Source organism: Dipteris shenzhenensis, unplaced genomic scaffold (genome assembly GCF_047967505.1).
Source record: "Dipteris shenzhenensis isolate YYH24624 ecotype China unplaced genomic scaffold, Dip_SZ_1.0 scaf0018, whole genome shotgun sequence".
Lineage (NCBI taxonomy): Eukaryota > Viridiplantae > Streptophyta > Polypodiopsida > Gleicheniales > Dipteridaceae > Dipteris > Dipteris shenzhenensis.
The window spans coordinates 37501-49158 of NW_028239325.1; positions in this window are offsets into that span (position 1 = coordinate 37501).

The window sequence follows — 11658 nt, forward strand, 5'->3', positions numbered from 1 at the left end:
ACAAATATCCTGAGTGCGCAGAAATAGAAATCTCCAAGACCCAGCTCCAGAACCGTTTCCATACTATCGAACGGCTCCGCAAGAGAGTGAATTTGTAGAGTTGAGGAAGAGGATTCCCCGCCTCCAGGGCCTGACCCCAAATCATTGCCTCCCCCCGGATCGGTGTCGGATCCCGAATCCGTGTCGGATTGCAGATCGATGATAAAAAAGTTCAAAACTAGAGAGACTTGTCTTAAATTAGGAAGTAATGAATTCAAGAATTGTCTGGTTTCAGCAGGCGTGGCTGTTGTGGGCTGAAACATGTCCAGGAGATAGCGCGCTGACAGGATATCAGCTAAATAGAGTTGGATACTTTTGGGCAATGCGGTGCTTAGCACTTGATCGAAGCCATGTCGGCACGAGTCGTTAAGTACGCCGGTCACTTGAGGCAGAGTATCATACTGAAGAAAAGAACACAATGCTATAAGCTGATTGCGTTGTTGGTCTTGAAGAAAACCTTGCTGGTTTAAGGCCTGGGAAATCGTGTCAAGTGTTTGGACCCGGAGACACAATTCCCTGCTAATACTACTATAAAAAGCTTCCAGTTATTTAACAGTGGTTATAGTTCTGTTATGATCCATCTATAAAGTGGGGTTCTTTTTCTTAGATTCTTTTTTTTATATTCATGGCAGTTTGTCCAGAATGAAAACGTTCGGATGAGTGTTTACCCCGACCCGAAGTGTTACTAGAGTGTATGCATACTTCCGTAAGTAACTTAACTTGGTGCAACATGGAAAATTCTCTGTTATCCACTGCGTAACTCCCATAACACACGCAAAATAGCGAAGGGAGTCGGAGTAGTTCTATAACCTAAATTTCTTGATGGCAGTGAAAGTGTGGTGGGTGGAGCAAGCAAGGCAAGCTAGCTTCTTACATTGCCAAGCGGAAACCGCCGGGAAAAGCAAGGGAAAAGCAGAGGGCTTCCTGTTTCTTCCTGCCTGCAAAGCCTAGCTTTTAGCTAATCGAAGCGGAAAAGCATAGAGATCGAGCGTGACGATGAGGGCCTCCTCGGCAGGGCTGAAGGGGGCAAGAAGCAAGCTTCTGCTCCCCCGACCAGCTATTTCACTTCCCATATTCTTTCTGTTCTGCTAAATCCCATCATCTTATTCGTGATCGCTTCCCCGGAATGCTGCCAGCAATCCAAGGACGCATGCCTAAACGGAAACTAAGTTCCCCCTTTAATGCTATCGCATTCTCTCCGGGTTAAAACCAGGCCAGGCCGGGAGGAAGTGTGCTTGTCCTTATCAGTGCCTCCCCGTCTTATTCCCCTCTCACTTCGGCAAAAGGTGAGTGCTTTGCTTCAGTTTCCTGTTCGGTATCAGTTTCCTGCTTCATTTCCTGCTTGCCGGTTCCTTCGGCTTCTTAGAGCTCTAGGTTGGGGCGATGCGATAAAACACTCTAGATGGAGGCTTAATTACTCCTGTTTCTTCCTGTTTCCTGCAAAGCCTAGCTAATCCTTCTATTATACTCAATTCTGTGGGAATCCAGAGCTATGCTATATCGTTCCATCTCGCAACATTCCGTGTAGTGCGGGATTCGAACCCCTACTGGTAGCGGTAGCTCCAATTTAGCCTTCAGTGCTTCCGTGGGACCCGTATATTGGTGGAGCCCTTATCCATACTAGTAGAAAATCGAATCTATTCTTCATGGTTTCGCATCATCATCTATTGCTATCCCCATCGTGAACACTACTGCTAAAGAATTTACTGGGATCTACAGATCGAGGCCTACGGAACACACGAGGGTTATCCGTGTTAGTCCCGACTTCAACATAAACAGAATTATCAGTGCTAGTCGAGGCCTCACTAGTATCCACAAGATTATCAGTAGTGTTAGTCGAGGTTTCAATAGTCTCCACAGGTTTATCAGTAGTGTTAGTCGAGGTTTCACTAATCTCTTCCCCCTCCGGAATATCCTCTAAGAAAGGCATGCTCTGTGCTGTTGAATATTCACTGTCTGAATCTGATAAATCCTCCGTAACGTCGAATTGTCTAAAGTCACTACAACCTGTATTCCCATCATTAACCACGACATCATTCACGCTATTGCTACTGCTAGTAAATTGACTGGGATTTGAGGGGAAACGCTTCTTTAATAAGCGCACCCCGGGTGGGGTCTCAGCATTATCCGTGGTAGGCTGGCTCTCTGCATCAATATTCTCAGCATTATCCGTGGTAGGCTGGCTCTCTGCATCAATATTCTCAATATCATCTAATACAGGCTCCTCATTGAACACAACCCTAGCTATCATGGAAAGCCCCTCCTTTACCTTGGGTATAGCACCAAGCCCGCCACTATTAGTACCACCATCATCATATCCTCTCCTATATAGGTAAATAGCCATCAAAGCACCAGTAATACAACCCAATGTTATTAGCATCGAATTTGACAAATACCAGGGATGGGAGCACAGTCCAAGTACCCTTCATCGGATGGAAGGCGCTGTTCCTTCGCACAGTCCAAGTACCCTTCATCGGATGGAAGGCGCTGTTCGGGAAATTAAGTGGGCTTTTCAGAAAGAGATCAACGATCTTAAGTTGATCCATCAACAAGAGATCAACGATCTTAAGTTGATCCATCAACAAGAGATAAACGCTCTTAAGTTGGAGATTAACTCACTAAAAGAAGCCTTTACTACAGGTACAACTACAGGTACAACTACAGGTACGCTTGCTTCTACCAGTACGCCTTCAAAAGAGGGAACTACAGGTACGAAGGAAGATTTCGCCTCTTCACCGCCGCATACTTCTGTGAATTCGCCTTTTCCGGGAAACCGCTGCGAGCAATCAAGCCAAACCACAGAGCCTGAACCTTCTGCCGATGAATGGTTAATCGAAGCTACAAGGCATAGAGATCAAATCCGTATAAAGAAAGAGATAATTGAAACTACACGGAGGGAGTCTGAACGTGAAGCTGAACGTAGACGAGCCTTTAAGACAAGGGAAATGGAAGCATGGCTTTTCGATGGAAGGCCTCCAGTCAAAGAACAGGCTATAGAAAAGCGGCAACCAACCACAGATAGAGATAGAGATGGAAAAGATAGAGATGGAAAAGATAGAGATAGAGATGATAGAGATAGAGATAGAGATCCGGCGGGCACGCGGGCCTCCTAGCTAATCCTTTTCCGGGATAAAAGCTTGCTTGCCGGTTCCTGCGATTCCGGTGAGTGCGATTCCCAATTGGGGAAGCTTTAGGTGGGTGCTTCTGCCGCTTGCCGGTGACCGAAGCTTCTGCAGAGGGAAAAGCGGGAAAAGCTCTAGGTTGGGTTCTTCAGCGGTTCAACTAGCGATGCGATAAAACACTCGAGATGGAGGCCGGGGAACCGCTTCCTGTTTCCTGCAAAGCCTAGCTAATCCTTATCTCTTCTATAATACTCAATTCCGGGGGAATCCATCTCGCCGAATTCCGGGGTTACGTGCAACGCACTGAAGGGATTCGAACCCCTTCTAAAAGCTTTCTAGTAGCTCCGCTATCAGTGCGCCCTTGCGAATTTTTCTTCTCATTCAGAGGGTTGGAAGGGCGTGGAAAACGAAGCGCGATCAAGCAAGGGACACTTGCCTTCTTGGAAGAAAGAATGAATTTTTTGCAAGCGGTTCCGGGCGGGAGGCTGGAAGGCGAGGGCTCCCCCGTTTCCATCGGACCTGATCCAGGATCTTCTAGGCGCCCACGGAAGCCCAGTAATTGGTCATATGAGCTTAGGACCGGCTGGAAATTAGAGTTTCCAGGCCTTCTTGGCCTTCCCCGAGAAAATCCAGATCTTGGCGGATGGCAGAAAAGCTCTCCTATGGGCCCGAAGGCCCACTCGTTGGGATGAGCAGTTGGATCCTCGGCAGTTAATGCGGTTTCGGCTGCCCACTCGGAATAATTTCCCAACGCAAATAGGAACAGAGGTCTTTCAACGACTGCTCATTGCCCCCCTCCGGCTAAGCCTTTCCAGCGTTTCCAACTTCGCTCCTCTCGTAAAGCATGGAATAGTTCCTCTGCGGAGGTTGGATTCGGGGATTCCGCTTTCCCGCTGCCCCCTGCCTCTTTCTCCGTTTCCTCCTCCGGGCGCTTCCCCGGCCTCTGCTGCTTCCGAGAGCATTCCCCCACCTCCTCTTCCATCGGCCTTTTCCCCTTATCCTTTTGGTCTTTCTCTTCGTCCGAGCCTTGGCATCAAGCCCTCCTCCAGGAGGTAACCATCGCAGCCAATCGCCATACGGCGACGCCGCCGCAACCACGATTGGCCACGCGCATGATTTTGACCGCGGCTTTCGAACGGTTGCCTATTCTCTCCCTTATTCCACCCTTTCCTCTCAGACCCCGAAAAAATAGAAGTTTCGATCTCTTTAGTAAAGGAGTACTCATGAATAAGTCTTTATTTATTAGCTCGAGGTTTTTTCCGTGTAGAAGCAAACTGACCAACTTTTCCCTTTTGATTATCTTACTACAGAAAAGGTCTTGTATGGAGTGCCATTGCAGCGGGCGAGGGATAAGGGGGCGGACCCCCACCCCGAGGTAAAGATATTCAATAAGACCACTCGGATACATAGACAACGTGCCGTTTCATGAGTAACTAGAAAAAGCGGGGAGAGATATAGAAAGAGAAAACTAATCAACGAGAAACTAATAGCTAGTAGCAACGACTTCTCGGGATCCATTAGTTTATACAGAATCCATCTTTTAGGTGTATCGAGATACATTATTTTCACCAGGCGTATATAATAAAATAGAGTAACTCCCCGGTGTCCCGGGGTACCTAGTCCTCCCAGAACCGCGGGAGACAGTCGCCCATCATACGGCTCACCCACTCAACTTGCTTCGGATGTTAGTTCTGAATCGTTCAAGTTCAGATAACTTCGTTGGCTTTACGAACGAAGGAGCGGAGCGAGAAAGCGCCAAGCGCTTTCTCAACGATGCCCACTTTATTGGTACCTCATTCTCGAGGACTTGTTTTCCTCTCCCATCCGCGGGGTCCCCGGCTCTCCCCCGGAGGGAGCAGGGGGGGATACCGGGAGAAAGGGCGAGCTTGCTTATTCTCTCCGGAGATGTTCAATCTCCTTCAGACTGAGTTAATTGACCCGCGCCTCTCTCTCCGGTCGTATTGGGAAATATTATCTTCCACCCATCTGTCAAGCTCTTCTCCTACGAGTCAATTTTCGCTAATAAAGCGCTGATTCTTTGGGGTGTGCTGGGGGGGGTCATGATCTGTCCCCCCCGACGAAAGGTGCTCGGCCAGCCCTTTCCAGCTCTTATCTCCCTGCGAATGACCCCCATTAGTATCTCATGGTGGATGGAATCATACCATTGCTTTACGTTTCCTAACGTTTACCAAACGCTGGAGTAACGCTTAAGCGACCGAAGAGCCTGTGGGCTTCTTGTGGGTCGGAACCCATGAGATCTGAGTGATAGTATAGAAAGACTTGGGCTAAAGCCGGTCCTCTTGTATCAGCCGGCCGGTACTGAAAGCAGGACGGGGAAGAAAAGGCGTTCTCTTCCCTCCCGCTTCTCACTCTTCCCGGGCTTCGCTCTCCGGAACTCCACCCCACCGAGATCCCAACGGACACCACATCTTGCATATTTTTCAGCTGCTTCAGTGACGTACCGTTGACGGCCATGATCCACAGATCAGGGCAGAGCGAGATATCCTACCTGCGGCCTTGTTCGAAAAGCTATGCATCCAAAGATTCACAAGGATTGAATCCCCTGTCTGAACTCTGTCAGACACATCCAATGGATCCAACAAGGGGGTTAAGCAGAGTGAATATGTAGAGTATAACCTACCAAGGCTTTTAGCTACTTAGGCCCCTTCCCGGCTACTGGATCACTACTCCGGCTTTCCCGGGTTCCTTTCAGGTAGGCGGGTACTACGGACCTTCTGCCGTCCATCGCGGAGCCCTTTCATAAGCTGTAGGGGAGGGCGCTAAGCGCAGTAAATAATCGAGGGGGGAATATTTCTATACAATTAGTAAGGGGAGAGACATATACATATATATATAGCTTGGCCCTAAATCCTTGCACACCCCCCCCACAAGCACCCCCGGGGACCTGCCAGAACTGTCGGGCCCAGAAAGCGCCCTCGGCCAGAGAAGAAGCTTCGCTTCTTCTCTCGAACTTGATTGACTTGGCCAACGAATAAGGCCCGTAGGGCGCTTCGCGCCTTTTCTGCGCTTCGCTAATCTCTTGGCGCTTCGCTTTCCAAGATGAATTGGCGGTTTTTTTCGGATGGACTTCGCCGTTATTCCCTAAAGGCTGTATTATCACATCGAGATGTCGATTCGTTCCCTGTCCCCAGTGATATGGGTAATCTGCTCCGTCTGTCCTCGTCCGGCTTGCGTTGTTCCAACCACCGGCAGGGAGCACCTCAGCAATCGCGCGCTGTAACTGGGAGTCCTATTACACTGAAGGGTACTCCGATTTACGGCAACTTAGGTTCATCTCGTGTAGTGATAGCGGCGGACTCGTACAAGGATCTTGGGTAGGTTCATGAGATCCTAGCGGTATCCCCTCACTTGTCCTTTCGTAGATGCGTTCTTCCCATCTGTCCTGCGACGTTTTGGTAAGCTACGCGTCCGGTGCACGACCTCGTGCCGAGGTCTCCCACACTGACTCTGGGCAACCCCTTCCGGCCGCCCAACGACTGATAACGCTAGTAACTACTCCTATTAAGGCTAGTAAGTAAGCCCCACAGCTCGGGGCGGCAGAGAACAAATGGAATTTGCTACGAAAGCCGGCTAACGGGAATATTCCTGCGTATGGAGACGTAGTAATAGACGAGGTAATAGCTGAAATAGGATTAGTTTTGGCTAAAGCGCCTGAATCCGCTATATATTTGACACGGGTTTAACGTAATGCTAAAACTGTGGCGAATGCATTGGTGGTCATTAATACATAAATAAAGATACCAATTAGTGATGGTTAAATCCCTTCTATGGTTCCACGTGAAAAACCAATTGAGGGATAACCTACATGTCCAGTAGGACTATAAGCTGAAAGTCTTTTTACTTCTTTTTAGGCCATGGCGGCCAGTGCTCCTGGGATCATGAAAGCGATGCTGCGGAGAAAAAAGAGTTATTGCCGTGTTAGATCATGGAAACTATGGGGAAAAACACGTAACGTATTGGCAGGAATAGATATTTTAGGTGCAATAGGAAGGAATGCTGTAACCAGAGTGGGTGAACCCCCGTATACATCAGGTGCCCACATATGTAGAGTCGGAAGTAAATCATTAACCGAGCCGTGCAGCAAAGAAAGCTGTCGTTCACTCGCTGTTCGCAACGCGAAGAGTTCAGAGAATTCCCGAATGACCTACTACGGTGCTCTCCGAACCGTACGTGATAGTCGCCCATCATACGGCTCTCTAACCCTACAACACTTGGATTAGATATACCCAAAGGTCCGCCGCTTTCAGCCATTCCACACGCTGTCGGATACACCTGGGTCACTGGGAACGATTTCAGTGGATTCTGGGCGGGTGAAACCTGCTCAGTATAAGCAGGTACCAGATAGATAGACCCCTTTCTTTCCGTTGTTGCCAGTGCTTCCCCGGGCCGGGAAGGGAACAAGGCCCGTAAGGCGGCGCAAAGCGTTTTCTCCGCAGGTGAGGGTGGTGTACCACCACCCGGCAGGTTTCCTCGGAAGAATGAAATTCCTTGGTTCGCGAAGCGAACAAAGGCCAAAGGCTTCGTTCGGGGTCTTCGACCCGCGAGAGAACGCGAAGAGTTTTCATCATTTTTGAAAACGCTTTGCGCTTTCTGCCCTTCGGGGACTGGGGGTAAGTGCCGTACCGGCGCTAACCAGGTATCTGAGATAAATTGCGTGATAAATTGCGGGAGAAATTGTCCTATAGGGCGATTTCGGGGTCCCCGCCGCAGGGAACCCGCCTCTCCCCCCGGTCCCGTTTCCCCCCGAGACCTACGGCATTTCTTCCGGGACGGGAAATCCCCGGCTGGGAAAGAGGGGTCCCCCCACAGGGGGGGCCGGCCCCCCCCTACGGTGGGACCCAAAGGGTCCCGGGGGGGGGCTCGACCCGGGGAAAGCTTTCCCCGTGAGATTTATCCCGGACCTTCGGGGGAGCTCCCCGTACCTGCTCCCCCGGGAAACGGGGGACGGGAACGAAGTGGGAGGGTCGGAGGCCGGGTTCCCACGGTCGCGGAGGAAACCGAAGCGCTTTCTCTCCGCCCCGCGCTTTTGCGCGCTTCGGAGGTTATCTCTTTCCTGAACGGAATGAGGTAGAGGAGCGCTTGCCGCGCCCCGCGCTTTCCCGCCCTTCAGGTTGGGTTTTGAGCCACTTTTCTCGCTTGGTTGGCTCGTGGGACAAAGGCCGAAGTGGCACGGAGCGCTAGGTAGGTACTAAGGGTCCTATGACTTCCAGCCGGGGATTCAGTTCACCGTTGGATCTCGCCGATACAGCCTATGGTTCTGGTGTCTTGGGATATCGTTTTGTTAATTGTCCCCAAGGGGTTGAATAATCAGCTCCCATGCAGCTGTTTCCAGCTCCTCCAATCTAGACCTTGTCGCTGTTTAACCTCGACAGGCAGGAAGCACACCAGCGTGCGTTCGCGCGTTTCCACCGTGCTTATGGCACGGGTTAACCGGGTGGCCAGTCGACTAGAGGGAAGATAACTTCGATTCGCCAGGCGGGCGGGCTTCTCTCGTGTGACACTATAGAGTTCGCGCGGTGTTCCTTACCTCCTAGCCCTCAACCGCGCTTTTGTAACATGCTATGGTCTCACGCTCTTACGAGGTAGTGATGAGTTCCACGCTCTAGCACAAGGCGCCCCGGCAGTACTGAGATTGGCCGCAATCTGCCGGTACCCATAGGCCGTCTTACGGCCGCTCGAGAAGAAACTGCAGTGATCTTGAATGAGGAACCTACAGCGATAAATGAGATCCCCATAAAGGTACCACTAGATTAAGCACCGAACAAAGTGATTTCACATCCAGTGAAAATCTTAGCTGATTCTTCAGAGTTGGTAATTCCAGTAAACCCATGGATCATAGAACAAATAGGGCGGCGTGGGCCCCCCATCCACACTCTACGTATAGACGCGAACCCCCTCGTAACCGTACGTGCGACTCTCACTGCATACGGCTTGCACGAACACTATTGGATCTATCTCATTATGGGGCCTTCCACCTCGATCTCCATTTTGGAAATAGAACTTGCGTTCCGGGGCGCCTCCTTAGTTCGTTAAAGGAGTGGCACATAGCGCTTATCAGGGGCTTCAGCCACTCGACTGAAGGGAGGGCCGGGTTCCTTTCGGAACACTCAGCGAAATTGCCAAGTCCCCCGTAGCGTAGGGGGGAGGGGTTGGCCATTTCCAGGGCCTCCGGCCTACTTGCCCTGGCGGGAGAGGGTGGCTCCGCCCCTTCGAGTTTCGTTTTCGGAACGCCTCTAGTAGCTCCTCCATTCTCACCTCGTTCCAAGGACCACTTGTTCGTGATGGTATTTGCACAAACAAGGCTGAAAGTTTACGGTTTATGACCCGCAGGTATCTTGTAATCGGGTCGCTCCGCGCCTTCGCTGTTGAGGGTTCGCGGACATGATGGATTTCCACTGGTCCTGCGCGCTGAGCATCGTTCATCAAGCATTCCGAGAAGGCAAGGCCCAAGGTTCGCAGAAACCTTCGGCCTTGCTAACGTCGGGTATATGTTGAGGTATCCCTTCCTTATGTGAAATCTCATCAAATCTTTTGATCGGGTGTGAGATTGTACTCTTTCATAAGCACTCTCTGTTGTTCTTGTTCCGGCGTCTGTCGACAGTATTTCAGGGGTGGACCTCGACATTGGTTGCCCTTCCGTTTAGGGATGGGGTAGGCCTTCCTCGAACCAGAAGGTCTCGAACGCGCTCCGTTTGGTTTTCTGTAACTTCGAGAGCTAATCCATCTTCAGTTCCTCTTCGCTTAACACATTGGTAATGCCAATATTGTCCGTATCGTAGGAATAATTTGATAGGGGAACGCGGAGTTGGTTTGGAGAACGAGGGGAGTGAAGAACGAAGGTTCTACGAACGAAGTGAAGAGCGAAAGATATGTACATAGATAGATATATCTATATGAGTGGGTCGAATATCTCGTCTGACTGAAAACGCTCCGTTGGTTTTACGAGGGAGCGAAAGCCTCTTCCTCTCTTTCCTCGATTGAAGTTCTAAATCTTTCTTTCCCCCATTTATCCAATTCATTCGGGTAAATATTGGCGGCGGGTGGGAGAGAGACTTTGGCCCGTGGTACGCCCAGCCGCTGTCCTTGGATTTTGGGATTCCAAATAACCTGCGCCACGGGCGGATAAGCCTTATATTATAATGGGGCGGGGATAGCCGATCCTATTTCTCCCAATCCCCATCAGTTTGTGCTGGTGCATAGTAACGTAGATTGGGCAACCTTCGGCCGGCCCACATAGTAGCCGCCCGGTGCGAATATCTCTGAGTGCCGTGTGACACTCCCGTTCGGAATCCGTGTGACCAGTTACAGAAGATGGGTTTGTATATGGCTTCCAAGATCACTCCCATAGTTCCTAGTATGACCTTGTCCCGTGGTGGGATGATGGTCAGGGGTCGGAGTTCGCTCTCCGCCTTGGGGATACTTCGCCGGGACTTGGTGGAACCAAAACCGTTCTTAGTTATTCCACGTTTTTCTTTCATTTCATTTCATTTCAAAGGTCCATCCATTCCGCTGAGATTCCGTCCAGTGTTTGGCTGTAAGTGGCAGGGGTGAGGGTTCCCGGGTGTGATCATCGTTTCCGTAAGCAGCAAATCTTTATCTAAGACCATTATTGGGTAAAGCTGGTGGTTTACGTGATCGGGGCCGAAGGCCTGATTCGTTTGGTAGATTTGGTCGAGGTCATTGTGTACCCTGGAGCAATCCGTGAGTGGTGTACAGAAGTTCCTACGACCGAGTGTTCCTAGCCCCTGTGAACATTTTGGTGAATGTCTTAAAGAGGGCCTCTCCAACCGGTGAAGTGGGTGTCCACTTACTTCGGCCATTCCTGGCTTGTCTTCGATAACGCCTATTCCGGGAGAAGTCGGGATAAGGGCACTTGAGGGATCCTTTAGGGACCCAGGAGAACATGTAGCGCTGGGTTGGGGTTTAGTGAACCAACTAGGGTCGCTCCTTTAGTTGAAGTATTGGGCTTCTTCGCACCCTCCCGTTGCCCTTGTTGGGTTACACCCTCGGAACCACCCCTCTAAGTATATTTATTTCGCTCCACTTTCTTCAATCCCAACTTTACGCCGAGGACTTTTTCCGTCGTGGAATGAGACCAAGGGAATCTCCATCTCAACCGGGGTTTGAGGTGTCGCACATAGGAGATTAAGACATAGCCCGTCGCCATCGCTGAGGGACGTTTGGCGAGGTGTGTCCGATGAATATATATATATATCCATATATCGGTAGTGGGCCAGTCGTACCCAAACAATAATATTCCGGGGGGGAATGCACCTGAAATGGAATATTTTAAGCCGGCTTCTGTGGAAAATTCGGAGTCTCTCTTCGAGGCTGCGATCACATAAAAACGTGAACTTTAAGGCTCGGTAGCTGAATACGTGGCAATTGAATCACAGGCCGGGATCATGAAAGGCGTACTGCGGGTAGGAGGTGAAATTGATACAATAGATTCAAAAGCATTCAACCTCTCCCGTTT